This window comes from Leopardus geoffroyi, chromosome X (assembly GCF_018350155.1).
Source record: "Leopardus geoffroyi isolate Oge1 chromosome X, O.geoffroyi_Oge1_pat1.0, whole genome shotgun sequence".
In the NCBI taxonomy this organism is placed as follows: domain Eukaryota; kingdom Metazoa; phylum Chordata; class Mammalia; order Carnivora; family Felidae; genus Leopardus; species Leopardus geoffroyi.
The window spans coordinates 85565459-85590500 of NC_059343.1; the positions used below are offsets into that span (position 1 = coordinate 85565459).

General features: G+C 39.1%; 1 protein-coding gene and 1 pseudogene across 1 annotated transcript in view; both read left to right on the forward strand.

The window, feature by feature from the left end:
- The first annotated feature begins 311 nt into the window (after positions 1 to 311).
- Positions 312 to 25042, forward strand: part of IL1RAPL2 (interleukin 1 receptor accessory protein like 2) — a 1221298-nt gene continuing 1196567 nt past the window's right edge. The window contains exon 1 of the mRNA XM_045472869.1: positions 312 to 1303. The gene's annotated coding sequence lies outside the window, so the exon portion shown is untranslated. The remainder of the gene's footprint in view (positions 1304 to 25042) is intronic.
- LOC123594414 lies at positions 2719 to 11875 on the forward strand (annotated as a pseudogene).

Genomic DNA, 25042 nt, shown 5'->3' on the forward strand with positions numbered 1-25042 from the left:
GGAACCAAGCCGGTAAACTCCTGGTTGAGCTAGATACCTATTCAGTGTTTGGAGCTAGGGACCAGGATTATTGAAAAACTTTGCTTTGTGGCTTCCTACGCCTGCACTCAGTTGAGCGCTCCCCCAATTCTGTATGCCTGCCTACTCTGGTACGGACACTAGACGGCGCTGCCGGGACGCACTTCTCCGAGGAAAGGTAAGAGGGAAGTGCTTTTTTTTTTTTTTTTTTTTTTTTTTTTTTTTTTTTTTTTTAACCCGGGGATGGGGGACTCGGGTTTGGCAGCCTTTCCCAGTCTCCCTCCCCTTCCCTCCCCGAGCTCCCAAATCCAAAAGGGTGTGGAAGAGGAGGAGCAGTAGCAACCCTTTTCCGTGACGCGCCTGACCGGTGCTTTCTAATCTCCACCTCCCTCCCAGTGCAATCAGTCAGCCCGGAGGCACCAAACTGTTAGCGTCGGAGACGCAGCTCTAGGTGATTTCCACTACCTTCATACCCCCACTCTAGGCCTTTTGGAGGCAGCAACAGCTGTGGCAGAATGTAACGCGAGCCTGGAGCGCACTTCCAGGGCGCTGCTCCCTCTTCGGAGCGAGGGGAGGACGTGTAGGTTTTTGCGCACAGACTGGAGAGAGTTCCGGGGGAAAGCCTGGAGCAGCGAACAGGCGGGAGAGAGGTGGGCAGGCAGAGTTCGCACCTGCAGCCTGCGCTGCGGTCTGGGCGGTAGGGCTGCTGCCCTTTAGGGCATGCGTGCCTCATGAAGAGAGAGAACCACAGGCTGAGGCCCCTGCATCCCTCGGTGTACCATTTGGCCAAGACAAGGTGTGGCTGGAGCACTACTGCTCCGAAGCAAAGTCGCAAAGGAAGAGGTTGAGAGGCAGGCGACTTAGAAGAGTCTGGTCACGGAGCCAAGAGGAGGCGCCCGAGGTTATAGCGAAGGGGAAGAGTAATTTAGGAACCCTGTTTAGCCTGTCCCTGCCCAGCTCCTCCTAAAGTCCACAAAAGCTCTCCTGAAGTCTAGAAATCCTCCCTGGGTGGGGACAAGTTTCCTAGCATTCTCTTTGGCTAGGACCGGGAGTGGAGAAAACACGCGGGGCTGCTCCGTCTGCTGCTCTCGAAGACACGTTTTCCTCCAAGCCGCCTTCAGCTCCAATCGCCTTTGGGTAGCCTCCCTTTTCGCCCTGGAAGCTCAAGCCCACGCTGTTTGGAACCCAGCTCTCCATTTAGCCCTGGACTGCGGCCCATCGCCCCAGACGTGGAACTGCATGCGTGAGCCCTGCTGGACATCGCCGGTTGCTGTGCAAGACTCAGGTAATGCTCCTGTGCATAACGGGACAGTTGGCTGGGGAGGAAAGAATGTGCTAGGCTCTCAGGTGGCAGAAGGGAGCAGGCTGGTTGCGGCCAACAGAGATTCTACCTCTCCTTCATCCCTGGTTCCTGCTCCTGGAAACACTTGACAGTTTTGTTTCTCTCCCTTCACCTTTCCCAGAAAGTTTAGGGACTCCCAAGGCCAGGGGCTCCTCGCCTTGAAGGAGCGCGCGCTGCCTGCCAGGTGCAGGCGAGCAGTTGCGTTGCATTTTTGCGACCTTATCTTTATGGTTTCTGCTTCTGACGCGGGACTCTGTAGCCTGGAAGGCACTTTCCCACTGGGCTCTTCTGATTCTGCCCACATTTCTGCCCGCCGCCAGGAGAGCAAACGGTGCAAGGATAGGGCTCAAGGAGTCTCCTAGGCGAAGGAGCAGCGATGTGCTCCAGCTCCTGGGGGATTCCCAGCAAGCAGGGGAGAAGAGAGAGCTCGGTGATCTGAGACCATCTCTACCTGCCTTCAAAACCCAAGGGACCCCAGCGCAGAATCTGGGACCCTCAATTTTCTCTCCCCACAGGAATCCCTGCTCCCAATTGAGCCGGTTTTTCAGGTTGAGTGACCCTATCAGAACCATTGCTGAAGGGCTTGGAGAGGACCCACCTGCCCTAAGTGCTTCAGACTTCTCCAGAAGGAACCCTTGAGAGGGAGGAAAGGGTGAGGAGGGACAGCCACTCAGTGTGACCTGCCTTGTTGCTCTGGGTCCAGATTGGAGCAACCAACTTGATTTGTTACTGTCAGACGTCTGAGAAAAATGCTTTGGCAAAGAAACCTAGCAAAGGAAGTGTGTATTATAATTCTCTGCTGTAAGGGTTTCTCCTGGTTTCTACAACCTCTCCTCTTCCCCATCTCTGGGACCCAGGGACCAAGGAGGGAAAAATCAGTAAAGGGGTATTTAAGGTTTTCTCTATGCCACCCACAAAAGTTGTGGCTGGGCTGAAGTGCTAGAAAAGTACCTCTCAGCTAAAAGCTACTTTTCGGACTATTATGGGTGTTTTGTTTTTTGAGGGGTCTATTCAGGAATAATTTACCCCCTCCCCCCACCATGACATTCAATCCCACCTTCCTTCGTAGACTTCCAAGAAGAAATCCTTCTCCCTGTTCCTGGCCAGGGGAGACAAGTTGTGGATTACTGAACAGGTGGCACAGCTAGGCATCAGACCTCAAGTAAGGAAGGAGGGAGGAAGGAAAAGACAGGTCCCTGAGGTCTTGCAATTTCAGCCTCAGGAAGGCTACCTCAGTTACAGGGCCCCTGGGAAGGAAGGAGTTAAGTGTCCAGGACAAGTGTGGGGACTGGGGGCCATTTCCCCACTGACACCCTCAGGCTTTCATGAGGAGTTGGATGAAACATAGTGCTCATGCAATGCTGCACGACTGGGCTCTTTCCCAACAGGGTAATAGGCACTTCAACTTCTGTGGGTCCTGCATCTCAGAACATGTTTTTGTTTTTTTCAGAGCTCCTTACTTCCACAGACAGGAATTAGGCAACAATTCTGGGGCCTGGAGAAGTGAAATTCCCAGGTATGCCTCACCCAGAGTCTTCAGGGGAAATTTCTACCTGCTCCCATTTCACCCTTTCTACCCCTCCGCAGAGTAACCCCATGCGGTGGCTCCAACTCTGAGCTGCTGTCTCACCATGTGAGCTCTCCAATTTGGGGGCTACCTTGGGCTAGACAGCCTGCAATACCAGCGGTGGAAGCAGATGATTTAAATAGAAAGCATTTACGGGTGAGTAAAAGGCTTTGGCACCAAAGGCTCCTGGTTCCCCTATTCTATCTCCAGCTGGTCTGGTCAGAAGGAGGGGCAGGAAGCAACCAAAGCTTCCTCAGTGACAGCCCAGCCTTGGCAGCGTTTGCTTCTGCTTGATAGGCCAAGGGCAGGCCTTCAGAGCATTAGGGCTGGGGATTTAAGCCAGGCTTTGCAGTATGGTCACTGCTGCCCTCACAGATTTCTGGGTGGTCTTCACTCAGGTTGAGCAATGGGTCATTATCATTTTCTATGGGACTCCTAAGCCCTCTCTATGAAGAAGCTAAAGGCACTGGTCAGACATGGGGGGTGGGTGGGATGTAGGGTTTTTACAGGTGAAATCAGGTTTGAGTCTTGATTTACCCATTCGCTTCCTGAGACCTGGCTTTTTAATTGAGTAGAACTTTCTTGCGTGTCAGTAATTGGTCATATAGTCCAAACAAGCATATGCTGCTTGCCAGGTGAAAGGATGGTGTGGCTATCTGGAGAATAGCCCAAATTACCCACCTGGCATGTGTTTCTATAGGTACAAAGCTACTGGAAGTTTTATTTAGCTTTAAGAAGACATATACCAAAGAGTCCAGCCTTATAAAAGAGGTGGATTTTGAAGTGACTCTTCCAATTTCATTTAAAACAATAAACTTCACATTACCAATTATGTTGGGTTGCATAGTTCACTGAAGTGGCTCAGGGTAAAGCATTTGCCATTTGAGAGGGGGAAAGGCAGGGAAGGTGAAATAAAATAAGATTGAAGTGATCACATGCTCAGTAAAACAGAATTGTGTGTTCACATCTGTCCCTTAAAGGAAATCGTCACTGTGTGCAGGTTGGTCTGTAGTAGATTCTGTGACAGGTTGTTGCAGCATGATGAAACTTAAAGGAGAAAAATACATTTTCTCCTTTGTACTTGGTGATTTCTGTAACTACTACAGTACTGATTGATTATAGCCAGGACTGTTAGAAGAATACACACGTTGCCTTCTTCATTTGAAAAGTACCATAAGCTATTTGATGAAAATGCACCACAACCAAGTAGAAGGAAAAAAAAGAATCCTAAGTTTCAGCTGTTTAGTAAAAAGGTGTAAAAGTAAGAAAAAAATCACCAAACCTCAAGGTGTGGGCTAATGGGGCTTTTTAGGACTGGTTTCTAGCTGTAGCCAGTAGCCCACACCCCTTAATCCCTAAGGTTTATTTCTTGAGCCTATAGCAGGAAGCCATGATCAGAGGTAACCTGGTGGAGAAGGAGAAATAAATGTTAAATGTGCAATGTGTACCTTAATTATCCTGAGACAGGACTTGAAAATAAGCTTCTTATTAACTTTACCCTCAGAGCTGTCAGTGCCAAGGGATTTGCCAAAGTGAAACATGCCTGGCGAATATAAGGCCTGATACAGAGATGTACTGCATGGGTCCATTTGGCTAAAGCTATTATGAATTCATACTCTGGACTGGTTCACTTTGAACTGGCTCCCAATGAGCTTGGAGGCACTGGAGTGAGTCCATTATGGGTCAGTTTCTCTTTGGTCAGTCTCTTCCCTAGTCACAGACATAGCTCCAAATCTTTGATCAAGTAACCTAAATACATATTCTCTCTGCCAAGGAGCCAAGCTTTACCCTTCTTCTTGCTTTATTTTCCTCCTTTAATCTGACCTCTTCATGTAGCAGTACCTTTGCTTCCCTCCTGAGTTCTCAAATGCTTTTTGCCTGGCTTGCTTTATTCTTCTATCTGGGTGTTTTATTGGCATGTAAAATATATTCAAACACTATTTTGGCGTCCCTTTCCCTTCAGTCTCATTCATCTGTGACTTCTGAATGTCTCCTCCATTCCTGTCTCCTGCATCCTATCTTTTATTAAATGTCCTGAATTTTGTCTCTGGAATAGGTTTTCTCTTTACATTCCTACCACTACCACTCCCTGTCAAATCCTTTAGATTCTTTCCTTCTTTCTTTTCCTTTACTTTTCCCCCCCTTTCTTTCTTTACCTCACCTCCCTTTCCTTCTGTCCTTGACCTGGCCTGCTATAAAAGACTCTTTTTTTTAGTCTGCTCTCCAATTCACTATACCCTGCATATTAGGACTAATCTTCCTGAAGTCCATTTAATTCTTAAGAGCACTGATACCTAGTGAGTGGATATTAAGTGGTGTGGATTGTTATGGAATCTGAGAGTTTCTAACAATAATTGCTTGATACATTAAATACCTTCCTGCTCACATGATGGTTTAGCTGGAACAGGCAACTCACCATTATCCAACATAACTTTTGTTAGCCAGACTGTGTACCTCTGCTTATGCCATTCTTTTAACTTGGAGTATCTTTCTCCTCCTTCTCCCATCTCTACTTCTCTGCTTGTTGAGAATGAACCATATTCAAGAAGTAGTTTAAGTGACACCTTTTTCATGCAGCCTTCCTTAATTTCTCTTTCATGCTCCATAGCCAAAATAATTTCTCCCTTCTTGAAACTCTCAATAATTTGTCCATTCTTCTTTTATGGTACTTACCTTATTCTGAAAACATTATTGCTATTTATCACTTTATCTCCTCTACTAAAGTTTAAATTTCTTGAAGGCTATGATATCTGTCCCTTATTCTGCAAGAGTGCCATGCATACAGGTGCCATCCATTATATATTTAATTGAACTGCCATCGTGATCTCAGGGTTAGCCTTAACATTTATTGAAAATATCTATCTAAATTATCGTTTCAGTTTAAATAATTGTCAAATCTATTATGATCCAGCAATGCTGTGAAACAGTATAATAGGGCAGTGATTTTTTAATAGTTAAGCTTTAGAAGTGCTCTGTCCAATAAATACATGGTTGTATAAATTTAAATTGGTTACAATGAAATAAAACTAAAAAATTGGTTCCTTAGTCACACTAGCCACATTTCAACTGTTCAGTAGCCACATGTAGCGAATGATTACTGTATTGAAAAGTGCAGCTATAGAACGTTTCCATTGCTGTAGAAAGTTCTGTTGGGTAGTGCTGTTGCACAACAAGGGTTCTCCATGTTTTTTTCCATCTAGAAACATATTCACAAAGGCAACTGTTTTTATGGTTTTATGCAGAGGTATTCACAGTCTTTAATGCCATAGTGTTGCCACTTTCCTTCCCTCTCAGAACACAAATCAGTAACATAAGAATCACTTTGATTCCATTTGAGGGAGAAAGGAGATATTTATATGACAACAAACACCAAAATTCCAGATGAAATTTTGAAGAATAATTACAAGGAACTTGCTCTTTCACATATAAATTGTATTAGAAATAACACTAATTAAATACTATGGTACTTGTGTGGAGGCAGACAGACCAGTGTAACTGAACAGTGTCTCTTTGGAAATAGTAGACTATTTCCAAATACACTATGGATTTTTCAGTAAAGAGCCATTTCATACCTGTGGACTGGGGGAAAAGTTTTTTTTTTCCAATAAATGTGATTAGGACAGGACTAGTCATTTAAAGGAAATTTAATAAGCCTATGTGTATATTCAGAATTTAGATCAAAATTAGTTCCAGCGATCAAAGATTTAAATGAAAAAAAAAACTATAAAGGTACTAGAAAATATATTTTAAATTTTATTTAGTTATAATTTAACATATTTATAATATTTTTATCGTTTTGAGATTGAGGATTTTCTAATCATTTTATGAAGACTCAAGGCTTAAAGATTAGTAAATTTTACCTTCAAAAAATCTGTATGGCAAAAAAAAACTAGGAAATATCTGTGACCTATAACAAAGGGTAGATATTCTTAGTATATAAATAACTCCTACATATTAATTAAAAAAATAAATGTCCTAATAGAAAAATGGTGAAAAATTATGAACAGAATATTAATAAAAGAGGAATACCAATAGACAAACTCACTTTGCAAGTAAAAAATAATAGTTTTTACCTATCAGATTAGAGAAAGTTTAAAATGTAGTTTTGGTAAGGTTGTGGGAATATAGATGATCTAATGCACCATTTAAATTGGTGCATTTCCAGAGGTGTATTTGGCAATCTGTATAAAAATGTAAAATGTACATACCTTCTATGATCTAGCAACTTAATTAGAATTTATTCTAAGATAAAGTGCTAGAAGATATATACATAAGAATATTCATTAACATTTTGTGTATAGTAAAAAAAAAAAAAAGTGCCATAAACAACCTAACTGGCTCTAATAGTGGATTGACTAGGTAAATTGAGATCTGTTTTAGCCAGTTACTACATACACATTAAAGATAATGTAAACCTATATTTATTGATATGAATTGATATGGCAAAGACAGGCTACAACACAGCATAATTCAATTTCTATATACATCTGTGTATTTCTATACATCTACATGTGCATATAAGCATATGAAAATGAATAGAAAATTATTCACTGAAATGCTAGTTATAGGTGGAGGGATTTGGAATTTTCTTTTAAAAAAACATTTGTGCTTGGGGCACCTGGGTGGCTGAATCATTTAAGCGTCAGACTTCAGCTTGGGTCATGATCTCGTTTGTGGGTTCGAGTCCCAGGTTGGGCTCTGTGCTAACAGCTCAGAACCTGGAGCCTGCCTTGGATTCTGTGTCTTCCTCTCTCTCTGCCCCTCCCCTGTTCACACTTTGTCTCTCTCTCTGTCAAAAATAAACATTAAACAAAAATAAAAATGTGATTTTAGTTATTTGTATTTCCAGGGACAATGATAAAAGCATATGTGATATTAATGCATATAAAGTTCTGATCTCAGCACACAGTACTCAAATACTTAATGCATGGTTGTACTTATTTTTATGCTTATATCATTGACAAGATAAGCTAGTCAGATGCAAATTTCAGAAGGATTCAAGTGTTAAATGTGAAAAAAGGAAAGTATGTAATAGCTAGAGTAAAATAAAAGTGACATGGAAGGATTTTGTTATAATAAAAATAAAGGAAGAAACAAGAAAAATGGGTCATTTTATTTAACATTGAAAACGTATATGTGCAAAATACACAACAGTAACATAAAGACAAATTGGGACAAATAATCACAATATGTGATAGATTGAGACCTATATTTACTCCAAAATATAATTATCCATCAGCTAACCACCCCCAAATAATAGTGTTATTTGAATTCTTATTTTTTTATATCACAAATACATACATACCAACATATGCTTATTGCAGTATTTCACATCCCAATTCTAATAACACCTGCAGTATTTCTGGTGTTACGGATTGGTGGGGAAAGGACCACACATTGTAATGTCCTGATTTACTTAGGGAGAAAGCTTCATAAGGTGGCAGCGGATGCAGAATATCCTATCATGGACTTACCCTGGTCCCTAGTTCCCTGTAGATATATACCTGCTAGTGCCACTATCTGTACAGGGAATAGTCCTGCCAGGTCTGAAAATATAGCTGATTTTCCCCTGAAACATGAGTTTGTTGTTGTTTTTTTTATACTCAGAGTCTATGTCACCATTCTGAAAGAAGAAAAAAACTTGTATTAATAATCTGTGAACTTCCGTTTAAGGGGATGTTTAGAACTAACAACAGACTCTTCTGGTTCTTGAATCAAACTCAGCATTAACAAGGGCACACTCTCAGATGGGGAAAGAAAGCCAGATCAATGCCCGGATAACCCTGTGCAAAAACACCTGCCTTCAGCTTTCTAGGATACAAAAAGTCTATTTCCCTAAGGTCTAATCCCAAATTCTTATTTAATACCCTTTTTAATGGATTGTTTAATATATATTTTTTTCTTTCTGACCTTTTAATACTCATTGGAAAAGACTATTTTTTTTTAAAACTTTTTAAGGTTAATATGATAAACAACATTAGGAAGAATAATATGAACCGCATGTATCTATGACACATCTTCAACAATTATTTAATACGTTGTTTTGATAGTTTGAACCAAGGACTGTGACCAAAATCTCATATATATGTATTGAAAAATCTCATATATATTTATTTGTATATAGCTATTAAAATGACTGTTCTGGGATAAGAACCCAGCCAGTCTAGCTCCAGAAACAATTGCATTTAAACATGACACAAAACTCTATATACATATATATGCTAAAGTAATTTAGTTATTTCTTTTTCCTGAAGGCTTTTATAAGAGGTTCTTTTGGTTCCTTTGTGTAGCTTTCAAATTTTCTACATTAGGGTATGTTATTTCTATAATCATAAAAATGCATGATATTAAAATTGACTTAAAGCCTCAGATTGTGCCATGGACATAACTCTTTCAACTCTTCTATTTTGTCTTTTTTTTTCTTTTTTAAAAAGGTAATAGGCATTAGTACTATGATACACATTAATCAAAAGCCCAATTATTATTTAGAGGTGTTACTTGCAGTCTGATGATAGAAAGATAACTGCATTTTGCAACTGAAAAGAGTAATGGGAATACCCCTGAACCTTTTGCTTTGGAACCTAAAATGTACAATTATTTTCAAGTTGAGCCTAGTGAGAAGCCTTGTGACCCTTTTGTGATATTGTTTCCTTTCTTACCCAGCCTAAACCTTGTAGTATGTTCCTCTTGCTAATATCGTTATCTAATTCTAGATTCATCTTGTCACTAAACCTGCCCATACCCCCACCTACCCAACCACCATTCTTGGATCCATCTAACCACCACTTTCTATGCTCCAACATCTATGGCTGAACTATCCTTACAGAAAATCATACTTTTATCAGGTCTAGTGCCACAACCAGTGTATGGTCTCCAGCCTCATCTGGGGTCTCCAGAGCTGCTAGGAAGACTTTTTATATGTGCCTATTAAGCTTTATCTCCCAACAGTTCTCCATTGTAGCTATTCCAAATATTCACCATTTATCTCAAGCTATATTCCCCATTCAAGCAGATCCTGTCATCTTTTATTTCACTGTTATACTTTCTAGCTCTATACTTGCATGTGAGTTTGTGTGTGCAATCACCTCCCTTTCCTCTCCTTTCCTTTACTCCTCTAATTATTAGTGTTTTGTTCAAAGTAAATAATTCTACTGGATTCTGTGTTCAGGAATTTCATGTCTTTCATTATCCTCATAGGCAGATAGGTTAACATTATACAGAAGAAGGACCCTCCTCCATTATAACCAAGGAGAAAGATATACGTGTGTGTGTGTGTGTGTGTGTGTGTGTGTGTGTGTGTGTGTATGTGTGTGTCTCAGCGGTGTGGTGGAAAGAAGTAGAGCTTTCATTTCACTTCTGTTATTTGATATCTTCAACTTTTGTTCCATTGTCCATCCTTTTCTTTCCATTGAATCGTTTTGGTGAAACTCAGCCCTGGATTAATTGTCCATTGCCTCCTTTCTTACAATTGAGCACCGTTGGAAAAAAATCACACAGTTATGTAGACTGGTATCACTTATAAATTCATGACTTTTCACCTCATTTGAACCCTCAATGTTACCTAGATATTCTGTGTTCACTAACGACTTCTTTCCCTCTAGCCCCAAACTGACTATTTCAAATTCCCTTTTCAGCTACCTCTCTACTCACTCAACAGTTGACACTGTCTGCTACCTCACATAGAAAAAAGAAGTGAAATGAAAGCTCCCTCAAATAAAAATGAGACAATTACTAACTCCAGTGAAAACAAAAAGTTGTATAAGAAAGGAAATTAAGTTATAATATACTATTTAGTTTGGAAGTAAATATTCCTAATCGTGTAAAACTTTGGTATAGCTATATTTGAAGAATTGAGGGAAGGTAACTGGTCATTATCTTCCATATTAGGAAGTCAATAGATAATATATAATATTGGCTAATTAAGTAAAACTAAGAGCGTATTATTTGTAACCATGGAGATAAATAAGAAAAGAAATAGCTTAAAAAGTTCAAAATTGTCTTTAGGAAGAAGGACTCAGGAGGAGGGAGCAGGATACTGCTGTTTTATGTTAATCTTGTAGTACTATATAACTATTTGAAAAAAATAATTTTCAAAAAGTTAAGGTATACTGTCTTTTGTGGCACCTTGGAGGTGGTAAGCTGCTTTAGGATTAAGATGAACATCTCTTTCCCAGTTACTGGCTGCCAGAAACTCATTGAAGTGGTAGATGAGTCCAAACTTTGTATGTTTTAGGAGAAGTGTATGACCATAGAAGTTGCTGCTGATGCTCTGGGTGAAGAATTGAAGGGTTACATGGTCTGAATCAGTGGTGGCAATGGCAAACAAGGCTTCCTCATGAAGCAGGGTGTCTTGTCTCATGGCTGTGTCTACCTGCTGCTGAGTAAGGAGCATTTCTGCTACAGACTAGGGAGGACTGGAGAAAGAAAGCACAAATGTGTTTGGGGTGCATTATGGACACCAATCTCAGTGTTCTCAACTTGATCATTGTGAAAAAAGGGGAGAAGGATATTCCTGGGCTCACTGATACTACTATGCCTCATTGCCTGGGGCCCAAAAGAGGTCACAGAATCTGCAGACATTTTAGTCTCTCTAAATAAGATGACGTCTGTCGGTATGTTGTGAGAAGGCCCCTAAACAAGAGGGTAAGAAACCTAAAACCAGAGGGCCCAAGATTCAGCATCTTGTTACTCCACATGTCCTCCAATACAAATGTTAGTGTATTGCTCTGAAGAAGCAGTGTACTAAGAAAAATAAGGAAGAGGCTGCAGAATATGCTAAGCTTTTGGCCAAGTGAATGAAGGAGGCCAAAGAAAAACACCAGGAGCAGATTTCCAAGAGATGGAGGCTTTCCTCTCTGAGAGCTTCTACCTCTAAATCCAAGTCCAGTCAAAAAAGAGATGTTCTAAGAGTAACAAATAAGATCAGACATCAGGGAAAAAAAAGTTAAGGTGCAGAGCAATGAGGATGGTATGATTCATGGTAATGGGTTTGCCCTGAGTCTATCTTTTTGATAGGCACGTCAACTTTCACTTAGAAAAATTTCTACTACCTTTTAGTCATGGCTGAATCTCACCTACTTTATGATTTCCCTCTGATCAAAAACTTGGCAGAAACTGTTTTCTAAAAAGAGCTGGCTCCTTTAAATAGATCACAGTGGGGGTACAGAATGGTTTCAGAACCTTGGATAGGAAATGTCACTAAACAGCTTCTTTGGACACCAAAAGCCCATGGTTGGAGAGTTTTCCAGTTAGGCTTTTTTTCAACATTTGGGTCAGGAACCACACAGACCTTCCTCCTGGGTCTGGTATTCTCTTCTTGGGCCTTATATTTGCTACTTTATACTTGTAGCAAACAGTGCCAAAATAGAAGATGCTTTTATTATCTGGTTCACACAGGACAAAACTTAAAAAATGATAACTTTTGAGCATTTAAGATGTGTCAGACACACTTATAGAGCAAGTCTGTGAGAGAAGTATCTATTCACAGGGAAAAGGTGAGGATGTGACAAAGGAGGGTACCCAAGGTAATGAAAAACGCTATATTGGGATTCATAACTCAGCTCCCTGTGATTTTTATCTCTGACATACTCTGTGACCTTGAGCATGTCACTTCCCCATGCTAGTTCTAAATTTTCTGTAGAATGGAAAGGTTGGACTACATAATTCTCAAACTTTAGAATACATGGAATTACCTGGGATTCTTGTTACAAAGGCAGCTTCCTATGGCCTCATCCCCAAAAGTTACTGAATTAATTAGGTTCTCTGGAAGTGGTGGGGAGGCAGCAATAGATATTTTTAAAAAGCTCATTTGGTGTTTTTGATATATGTGGGTCTTGAATCATGAATGAATCCTGGACTCCGTGTTATTTTCCAGCTCTAATATTTTTGACATAGTATCCAGGTGGCACTGATAAGGATATGACTGAAAGGAGAAGTAGGGGTTGAAGGAAACCTTTCTCTCATTCATTGATTCACTGAATCAGGAAATATTCAAGTGCCTATTATGTACCTATTGAAGAGCTATTATCTGGTTTTTCTATATATGTTTTATTAATTTTGGGTGACTTGGCAAGGAATTGGAAAATCAAGAATGGTATCTTTTAATATCTGGACCAGTGCTTAGTTATATGTACATTAGAAACTAATGTAAGAAGTGATATGATTTATCACAATAACTAAAAAGTGAAAATGACCCAAATGTCCATCAACTGATAAGTAGACAAATTGTGGTATATACATATAGTGGAATATTAATCATCCATAGAAAAGGAATGGAATGTTGACACTTTCTACAAAATGGGTGAGATTTGAAAACATTATGCTAAGTGGAGGGAACCAGATATAGAATGCCATATATTATATAATTCCATTTTTATGACATGTTTAGAATAGGAAAATCAATAGAGATAGTAATATTAGTTGTCTGGGGATGAGCTTGGGGCATGGATTTGTATCAATGGGGAGTAACTATTAATTGGTATGAGGGTTCTTTTTGGAGTGATAAAAATGTCTAAAATTGATTATATTGATGATTAAGCAAATCTCTGAATATACTAAAAACAATGCCTTGTACACTTTAGATGGTGAATTTATGGTATGTTACTTATATCTCAATAATGTTATATATATATTATTGACATTTTGACATTATTGAGATATAATGTTATATATATATATTGACATTTTAACATTATTGGGATATAAATAACATACCATAAATTCACCCATCTAAAGTGTGTGTGTATATATATATACATATGTATATGTATATAATTATAAACTAAAATTATTTGTTGCCCGTTCACCATGTTGGAAGAAAGTATACCAACCCTTAATATGAATGGAAAATCAAGCTCATGCTAGTTTTATCAGTCTCTTTTAAAATATTTATTTTTTAATGTTTATTTATTTTTGAGAGAGAGAGTCCATGCATGTGTGAACATGGAGGAGCAGAGAGAGGGTTACAGAGAATCCCAAACAGGTTCTGCACTGTCAGTACAGAGCCTGATGAGGGGCTCTAACTCAGGAACTGTGAGATCATGACCTGAGCTGAAATCAAGTGTCAGACGCTTAATGTTAACTGACTGAACCACCCACGTACCCCTATCAGTCTCCTTTTTATGTACACACATTTTCAATCTCTCTTTGTTCCCACCTCAGATGGGTTTTAGGGGTCCATCTCATTGAATTTACTTGGGTACTCTGAAGCAATTTGTTCACCATTAGTATGTAATCCTTTGTTACTTTTGCTTTAGTTACATTTGAACATCTTTGTCCATTAACCAACCACAGCAGCTGGTATGGTTGCTCTTGACCTTGCCTGCTTTTGTAGTTGTGTAAATAGTGGCACAGTGTGCATGCCTTGAAAAAGGTATATCAAAATAAATAGAATGTCCCTAGTGTATTATTTAGTCAGAAAGTAGTGTAAATCAGATTGAATAAAAATTCCAAGTATATTCTTAAATTCATTCTTCCTAGGGTACTGATCAATATCCCTATCACCACCTCAGGGAGGGTTTGGGTATCTTTACCTTCCATTATTTATTATGAATATAAGTTTTAGTGTCACAGGAGATGACCATGGTTTCTCTATTTTAGAATGCATCAGCTCTTAAGATAAGGACATTTCTTTTTCATCTTTCTGTTTCCGGCAATTAGATAGTGTGTGGCACCTATTGAGTTCTTAATGGATGCTTGTTTAATAAAAAGAATGTCTTCTGCAGTGTTTCACTTGGGCATCTGAACAGTTTCCTTCATGCAAATAAGATTCTAGGCTTGCCTTTGGATTCAGTGTTCCTGAAGTGAATATGCAGATTCAGCTCCTTGCTATATACACACAGGCATTCAGCACATGAATTTTCAAATACCTAAATATTAACCTCATGCCAAAACCTATTAACTAATAGCTGGTCTATAAACCATGTAAAGAGATTAGAAGCATACATGAAAGTGTCCTCCCCATCAGAAAGCATTGCAGAATATAGATTGAAATTTAATCTAATTTTGCTCAGTTTCAACTCTCCTATCATTTTTATTAGTCTTCACAGTAAAAGCTATTCAGGGGGCCCACACAGCAGTGAAAAGATTGGCCTAGCCACTTATGTGCCCAGCATTTCTAAATGGCTTAGAACCTTCTTAATAAAGATCGTAATTTGAACCTTTTGCTCTTCTGCTTCTGAAAATTGGAACAAAGTAAAATCATATGTTTTGGGACTAATCAGAAATCGAAGCCCAGAAATCCATTTTCTTGGTTTTGGAGAGCACGTGCAAGTTGTTGGTTATATTTGGAGATGCATAATTGAAAACACTTTTACATTTGTATAGAACCTTAAAGCTTTTATAGCCTTCATATATCAAATATTTCTTTTTTTTTTTTTTTTTTAAATTTTTTTTTTCAACGTTTATTTATTTTTGGGACAGAGAGAGACAGAGCATGAACAGGGGAGGGGCAGAGAGAGAGGGAGACACAGAATCGGAAACAGGCTCCAGGCTCTGAGCCATCAGCCCAGAGCCCGACGCGGGGCTCGAACTCCCGGACCGCGAGATCGTGACCTGGCTGAAGTCGGACGCTTAACCGACTGCGCCACCCAGGCGCCCCTCAAATATTTCAATTGAGCCTTGGAACAGCCCTTCAAGATAAACCAGACCTTGGTGCTAAAATCATAGGGTTCAAAGACACCTAAAAGCAGGTAGTTTAACTGCCCACCCTACTTGGCAGGTGCCAAAACTGAGACACAGAGAGTGTCACTGGTTGGCTCAAAGTGGTACTGCAGGTTTTCCTATGTGGGGCATTCACTTTATAAATGCCTAATGATACTCAGAGTTGGAAAATGTCATTGAAGCCACTGTAGTGCTCAAGGTTGGCAGGCAAGGACTAGAACCTGGAAGTCCCTGCCTTGGGGTATGAGGCACATAGTTCTCTCTCCCTCAGTACCTTTTAAACACATCAGCTTGACTTTTTCCTATCATTGACTTTACTATAATCCTCCAAATATATATACCTCCTGCAGCTTCCAAAGCAGTTAAACTCCCATCAGTGGACATAAAATTTCCTGGTCTGACAATCTTACTTTTATGTTGCCCTCGGTATTTCAGGTTGCCTGAAGTGCCATATTGATTAAGCTACATTCTGGAGAACTAAATATATGTAGAATATTACATGGCTCTGCTGCTGAACACAAAACTGTAAATTAATGTGTCTCGTGTCTCTCTTGTTGACATCATAGAGTGTGTAGACCTAAAGTACAACTGTAATATTCCTTGCAGGACCATGTATTTTACTTGTAATGTCTATAAAATGAATGGTTGTTCAAATGTAGAAGCTATGACAAAACACGGATGTTTATATAGGAGGTGACACAGTGGAAGAAGGATTACAGTGAGAACATGTAAAGTGAGAGGCCAAAAAGGGCTGGAGGAAGAAAATAATAAAATGGACCAATTTCAGGGCACCTTTCCACTGTGGAGGTTACGGCAAAGTTCAGTCAGTACATCAATCCTGAATATGGTTAGTGGTGATATAAACATGTTTTGCTTTTTTTTTTTCTATTGGTGTTTTGTAAGTTTCTGTGTTATTAGTATAACTGAAACCATGGCAGAAATGTAGAGCCTAATAATTTGGGAGATTAATTAGAAGTGCTGCAGGGGCACCTGGGTGGCTCAGTTGGTTAAGTGTCTGACTCTTGATTTCCGCTCAGGTCATAATCTCATGGTTGTGGGATCTTGCCCTGCATCCAGCTCCACACTGACGGCACAGAGCCTGCTTGGAATTCTCTCTCTCTTTCTCTGCCCTTTTCTCACTTACTCACACATGTGCATACACTCACTCTCTTAAAATAAATAAACTTAAAAAAAAAGTGCTGCAGATGACAGGGCATTTGTAACTGAAGAGGTAGAGGGAGATTCTGAGACAAATGGTGCTGAAAGTAGCACAGAATGAACCCTAGTTTGAGAAAAGTGGCTAAAGTAGATATTGGTGCACATATATTTTTCCCTTCTGCGCTTTTGGCTCCTCCCTCCAAAATCTCCACAGTAGATTTTTCTGCCTTTAAGATACCCCCTTTCCCCCAATGCTGCCCTAAGTTTCAATAGACAAGTTTCTCAGGTCAGTATTTTGCGATATATGGCTTAAATTATTCTAAATTTCTAATGTATCTGGCTCCTCCCAGTTCTTAAATTATTTCTACTAAACGAAATTGCTATTGGGACTGTGAAACCTCATCTCCTGCAGTAGCCAGCTGCCAGATCACAAAAAACTTATCTGAACACCACAAGAATTTTCTTTGGGCTACAAAGTCAAGCATCTAGGTTATCACATAAGCATTAATTTTTAGTGCTTTAATTTGACCCAAAGCATTTTGTGTGTGATGGGCTTTCTACTTCTTTTGCTTTGGAAAAATCTGGAGTCTAAGTGTAAGCATTTTTTCTTTCTTAATTCTAAAAGCAATTTTCTGTGCTTTTCCTTTGAGTAGGAATGAAAGCATTTGACTAAAGAACCTTGAACACTTATTCTTTTTTTAGTTTAGTTTCAGTTAATCCTTCTTAGGTTGTTGAAAAACAGCTCCGCAATTCTGAACACAGTGAAGGAAAGGACAGCATCCTTTTAGGCTCTGGTTGCCTCACCATGTGAGAGATCAGAGAATTTATAAAATGTGGTATCCCTGAAAGGACTTGAAATCAATCTCTAGGACAACAGTATTCCACACAGGAATGCACCACTGCAAGATCATTGCTTAGTAGCTCTGTAATTATGGGCAGGTCACTTCTGTGAGCCTGCCTCAGTATCTATGCATAATGAAGTAATTATCTCAAAGGGTTGTTGTGGGGATTAAATGAGGTAGTGCATGGTCTGCTAGCATCTCATTAGCAATCTTTTATTGCCACCACCACAGATGCCCAGGACTATCCTCAGAAGAGATTTTGACTCAGTAGGCCTGGAGTTGTGGTACAGGCATGTGAATTATAACAAAGGTCCTTGGGTGTTCTGATGGTGACCTCTTAAGGACTACTGCTCTAGGCACTGATTCTCAAACATGAAGTATTTTATAATCACCTGGGGGAAGGGGACTTATTATAAAATGAAACTGTAAGTCTCACCTCTAGAAATTGTGCTATTACTTAGATCTGGTAGGAGAGCCCAAGAATGTGCATTTTGACTATAACTCCAGGTGATTTGAATGCTGGTGGTCTACAGAGCACCCTTTGGGAAACATTGCTACAGAGGAATCACATTATCACCCTGTTATGGACTGAACATTTGTGTCTCCTTCCCACCCAATTCATATGTTGAAACCCTAACCCCCCAGTGTGATGGTATTTGGAAGTTGGGACTTTGGGAGTTAATTAGGTTTAGATGATTTCTAAGGATAGAGATAGAGGTCCCATGATGGGATTAGTGCCCTTATGTGAAGAGAGACAGAGACAAGAACTCTGGGGCAGGCACACACACCAACATACACACACACTCTCTCTCTACCATGTGAGGACACAGGGAGAAGGTGGCTGTCTGCAAGCCACGAAGAGGATACTCAACAAGAAACCTAATCTGCTGGCACCTTGATCTGGTACTTGTCAGCATCTAATACTGTGATAAATACATTTCTGTCGTTTATACCACTTGGTCTATGGAAGTTTTTAGTAGCAGCCCAAGCCAACTAAGACACATACCCCTTCTTCACTGCATTTATCTATAGCAATAATCTTTTAAGATTGCCAAGGTACCATTGAAATGGCCCACATCACACAGGTAATGCTGCTGACTCACTTTCAGTGGAACAAAAGGCACAAGCTATAAAGTATTTTTTCAGTCACAGTAAGGAATTAGCACAGAAGTGTATCCTGTACCTCCTGACAAAGGGCATGTAATTGTAAGGTGGCTGCAGGAGGCATATATAGTTTGTAGCGATAGAATGAAAGAGAAAAGACAATTAACTATGTGGGAAGAGAGCCTTTGACAATAGAAATTATACCTTTGACCCTTGGGTCATTAGCATTGTGACCTAATCAATTGAGCTTACCAGCCAGTAGCCACAAGAAAACCATAGGAAAAAGGAAGCAGGATTACATAGAGTTTTTATTAGCCATTCATTATGTGACTGGTACTTAACGAGCCTGGTGACATTTTTTTTAGTGACAAAATGTTTTATTTCATTCCTTTGAAATACATTTTCATTCTGTCATACCTGAAAAGAGAAAAATGAGGGCTTTCAGAAATTTTGAATCCTCATTTGTCCTTAGCCCGTGTTGCACAACACCTGGTTCTCTACTCATTGTAGAAATGGAACTTTCCATTCATACTTATTTCTAGCTCTCTATAGCATTTTGAAAATCCACTAACTGCAAAGTTCTACATGGCTTAATAACTGCCCCCTGCATACAGACATACCCTGTTTAGGCTTCTTGTCTTCTCTTCTTTTTGAGCCCTGTCTCAGGTCAATGGTACCCCTGAACTTTCTGACAAATGTGTAAAAGACATAAGTTTGTGTGGTTGTTTATCCTCCAATTGCAAATTCTTGTGGTCTAGGCTATACCCAGGATCAGCATTTGTGTGGAAAAGCTTAAGGGAAATGCATTCTTGAAAGTCCATCTTTTTGAAATGCAGCAGAAATCTTCAGTCTTATACTTCTGGAACCTAGAATCCTAAATTACCTTAGATCCTCACAAGTTTTGTTCACTTTCAGGTTTTTCAAGTGTTGCAGGGAAATTTGCATAGAAGTTTATAGAACTAACTCTTCTAAAACATGCTCTATTTGAGGGGTTCCTAGATAGCTTAGTCGGTTAAGCATCTGACTCTTGATCAAAGCTCAGGTCAAGAGATTATGCCCCATGTGGGGCTCTGTGCTGACAGCACAGAGCCTGCTTGGGATTCTCTCCCTCCATCACCGCCCCTCCCCTGTGTGCTCTCTCTCTCTCTCTTTCTCTCTCTCAAATAAAATTTAAAATAAAATGTGATCTCTTTGAAATAGTATACTAGGCAAAGTTCAGTAAACTAAATTAGGTTGATGGACAGCTTCATGAAGACAAGTAAGTTATTTCTCCAGATTCCTGTATTTCTTAAGTTCTTGGAATCTTGGGTTCTAAATATTCTTTACTTGTAGTTCTCAGAGAGCAGTGAAAGTGCCTGAATGTTTGCCATGGGACAACCATATTTCTTGAGCTATGCATTCAATTTGACTCTTAAGGGACAACCATATTTATTGAGCTATGCATTCAATTTGACTCTTAAGAGGGGAAAAAGATTATTTCTAAGACATGATTTCCACAAATAAAGATTAAAAGGTGTTTATTTTTTTCATTTGTGTAGAATATAGCTGTTTACAGTCTGCATTTTGGAGAAAACACTCAAAGGTTAGTGTTAATAGTTTTTTAAAAGTTTATTTTCAGTGGCAGGGAGGGGGGAGGAAAGAGGGAGAGAGAATCCTAAGCAGGCTCCTGCTCAGCATGGAGCCCAATGTGGGGCTTGATATCACGAACCCTGAGATTGTGATCTGAGCCAAAACCAAGAGTAGGGTGCTTAACTGACTAAGCCACCCACATGCCCTTCCAAGGTTAGTTTTATAATTCTGTGTCATATGGATACAAACTCATCTCTTAATACCATTTGATTTTTTTAATGTTTCAAGTTTTTATTTGAATTCTAGTTAGTTAACATATAGTGTAATATTAGTTTCAGGAGTAGAATTTAGTGATTCATCACTTTCATATAACACCCAGTGCTCATCACACCAAGTGCCCTCCTTAATACCCATCACTCATTTAGCCCATCCCCCTACCTACCTCCCATCCAGCAACCCTCAGTTTGTTCTCTATACTGAAGAGTCTCTTTGATGGTTTGCCTCCCTTTATTTTCTTTCCCCCATATTCACCTTCTTTGTTTCTTAAATTCCACATATAAGTGAAATCATATGGTATTTGTCTTTCTCTGACAGACTTATTTTGCTTAGCATAATGTACTCTACCTCCATCAATGTCATTGCAAATGGCAAGATTTCATTGTCTTTTATGGATAAATAATATTCTATTCATCAGTCAGTGAACATTTGGGCTCTTTCCATAATTTGACTATTGTTGATAATGCTGCTATAGACATCAGGGTACATGTGCCCCTTCAAATCAGTATTTTTGTATCCTTTGGGTAAATACCTAGTAATGCAATTACTGGGTCATATTGTAGTTCTATTTTTAATTTTTTGAGGAACCTCCATACTGTTTTCTGGAGTAGATGCACCAGTTTGCATTCCCACTCGTGCAAGAACGTTTCTTTTTCTTCACATCCTTGCCAATACTCGTTCCCTGTGTTGTTCATTTTAGCCATTCTGACAGGTGGTATCTCATTGTAGTTTTGATTTGTATTTACCTGATGAAGAGTGATACTGAGTATCTTTTCATGTGTTTGTTGGTCATCTGTATGTCTTCTTTGGCTTTATGAAGTCTTTTCCACTTTATGACATGGACAGTTTCTTTTGGTAATTATTAGTAAGCAATACTTGTTGTGTAATAACTTAAATAGGACTAATATCTTCAGTAAAGGCAAACCATTAGCAATTACATGAACCAGGATATATGCTATAAGTTAAGAGATTTAATTTTTTTAAGATTGAAAAACAAAAAGAACAAAAAGATTGAAGAACAAAAAACACAGAACGTTGTGTTGTGAAAGTGAACCCCTTGTTTGTCTTAAGATTTTCTACTTTGAGACTAGTTATCAGATTTAGCCTTTATTCCTAGAGTGAAATAAAGATTCACTGAGATTTTAACAAATTATCATTTGTTAACTGACATTAATGAAAACAGGTCTTATTTCAAACAAATTGTTAGCATTGACCATATAAAGATTAAGTAAATTCAAATTAATATGTTATTTACCCTCTTTACCATCCATATTAGCCTGAGTTTGGTCTTTATCCTTAACACGCTTATCAGACTAGTTTTGCATATTTCACCACAAGGCTTTTGATAGTACTCATTAGAAAATCACCACTTCTTGAATGAATGAACCTATTCTTATTATCTAGATGGAACATTCTCAAAAAGATGATGGGAGCTCTAAGTCATATTCCCTCTTCCTCCATCTAAATAGAATTAAACCTTGTACTGCAGTGATGAAGAAAGGGACATCAGTACATGAGCTTCTTGTGTTTTGTTTTTTTTTAATATGGCACATAATAGGAAAGCCAAACTATGATCTGAATCTTAGCATGACCAAGGGTGCCAAAATAGTGCTGGGCTGTGGGTCAAGCGATTTGGGTTCCAGGCTGGATTCTGCCACTGTGTGATTTCACACAGATGCTTTTTGGCCTCAATTTTCTGACTTGTTTTCAAAGAGATAGATTGTTTTAGATGACTAACTACTTCGTTCTCTAACAGTTAAAAGCCCATGATTCTATGCTTTACATTGCTATCTATGAGATGATTTTGCTCCCTCAATTTATTCACACCCCTTCCTTGCATCCCATTGAGTACCTTTAATATACAGGTGATGGAACACATTGACCTCTATTCTGGAAAATAGTCCCAGACCAGGACATTTTTCATAACTCCAATAATTTCTAGGAATATAGGACTCTTCCACATCCAATTACCAGAAAGGATACACATAAAAGGAAAACAAGTATATTCTAGAGACTATTGGACAAATGTCTGAAATTATTCTGACCTACCTAGAAACCATCTTATTTTCATTCTCTTTGCTGTATGAGTTGAGGCAATATGGTTGATCTGCTTCCATTCCTTTGACTTTATAATTGTTTAGGAAAACACAAATACTATTAGTGTTGGGCTAGCATTAAACAGCAAAGAAGGAGAGGCTTAAACATCTGTATCTTCCCACCCCCAAGCCCCCCCCATCACCAACAAAAACCTATAGAAACACAAAAGGAACAAGCACTACAGTGAACCTCTGTGCCCCCACAGCATGCATACAAAATATACCATAGTCTATCAGATTATTTCTACATTTTTCCTAGCTGTAAGTCACGAGTCGTTTCAGTACAAATAATACTTTTGAATAAGCTGTATAAAATACTCACCAAGCTACACCAGAACTGTCCCTGGAAGTGACAACGTGCTGTCATGAATGATGAAATATCCCTTACTTTATGTAATTTTGTTTATTGTAGAAGAGGAAATGAGCTTTCTTAGGTTTCTTCCTTATGTGATGGTGGTTTTTAAACAGGAAAGGTCGTATAAAGTGATGTTAGGCCATATTTTTCATTTCAACTTTCATTTACAGTTGTCATTGTTGTGGGGAAAAAACATTTTAATCAGTTTCTGCATGAAGGTCAGATAAAACTGTGAACAAAAGTAATTTCTTTATGATAATATCAAAACAGAAGCATTGCTACACTTAAATTATGAAACATGTTTCTCTTATCTGCAATACAATTGTGTGTATGACTTAATAGAATCTGGGAATATATCTTATTTATGCTACCAGAAATCTCAAGAAATCCTCTTCCCTTCAAGGCCTAAAGTTCTGATATTGTCTAAGAATGAGACCAGATACTATATCATGGGTATAAACTAAATTATTTTTAAAGGAGGTATGGGAATTATTTTAGGTTTTTGGGGTTTTGTTTAATGAACTGAAGTTGTATTGAAATTTTTTGTGCTTTAGAAGACATCATATGATTTTTTAAAATACCTGTGTGTGTGTTTGTGTGTGTGTGTGATTTTTTTAAACAAAATTTATTGTCAAATTGGTTTCCATACAACACCCAGTGCTCATCCCAACAGGTGCCCTCCTCAATGCCCATCACCCACCCTCCCCTCCCTCCCACCCACCATCAACCCTCAGTTTATTCTCAGTTTTTAAAAGTCTCTTACGGTTTGGCTCCCTCCCTAACATTTTTTTTCTTTCTTTCCCCTCCCCCATGGTCTTCTGTTAAGTTTCTCAGGATCCACATAAGAGTGAAAGCATATGGTATCTGTCTTTCTATGACTTATTTCACTTAGCATAATGCTCTCCAGTTCCATCCACGTTGCTACAAAAGGCCATATTTCACTCTTTCTCATTGCCAAGTAGTATTCCATTGTATATATAAACCATAACTTCTTTATCCATTCATCAGTTGATGGACATTTAGGCTCTTTCCATAATTTGGCTATTGTTGAAAGTGCAGCTATAAACATTGGGGTACAAGTGCCCCTATGTATCAGCACTCCTGTATCCCTTGGGTAAATTCCTAGCAGTGCTATTGCTGGGTCATAGGGTAGGTCTATTTTTAATTTTCTGAGGAACTTCCACACTGCTTTCCAGAGCGGCTGCACCAATTTGCATTCCCACCAACAGTGCAAGAGGGTTCCCATTTCTCCACATCCTCTCCAGCATCTATAATCTCCTGATTTGTTCGTTTTAGCTACTCTGACTGGTGTGAGGTGATATCTGAGGGTGGTTTTGATTTGTATTTCCCTGATGAGGAGCAACACTGAACATCTTTTCATGTGCCTCTTGGCCATCCGGATGTCTTCTTTAGAGAAGTGTCTATTCATGTCTTCTGCCCATTTCTTCACTGGATTATTTGATTTTCAGATGTGGAGTTTGGTGAGCTCTTTATAGATTTTGGATATTAGCCCTTTGTCCGATATGTCATTTGCAAATATCTTTTCCCATTCTGTTGGTTGCCTTTTAGTTTTGTTGATTGTTTCCTTTGAAGTGCAGAAGCTTTTTATCTTCATGAGGTCCCAATAGTTCTTTTTTGCTTTTAATTCCCTTGCCTTTGGAGATGTGTCAAGTAAGAAATTGGTGCAGCTGAGGTCAGAGAGGTTTTTTCCTGTTTTCTCCTCTGGGGTTTTGATGGTTTCCTGTGTCACGTTCAGGTCCTTCATCCATTTTAAGTTTATTTTTGTGAATGGTGTAAGAAAGTGGTCTAGTTTCATTCTTGTGCCTGTTGCTGTCCAGTTCTCCCAGCACCATTTGTTAAAGAGACTGTCTTTTTTCCATTGGATATTCTTTCCTGCTTTGTCAAAGATTAGTTGGTGTGTGTGTGTGATTTGAAGTAACACAGTGGGGCAGAAGTATTCATAACAAAAAATGTTATTTTATCTGGTTTTTGAGTATAAAAGACACCCATTTAGTAGATACACACAAACATGCATCCTGAACTGTTCCCTGCACA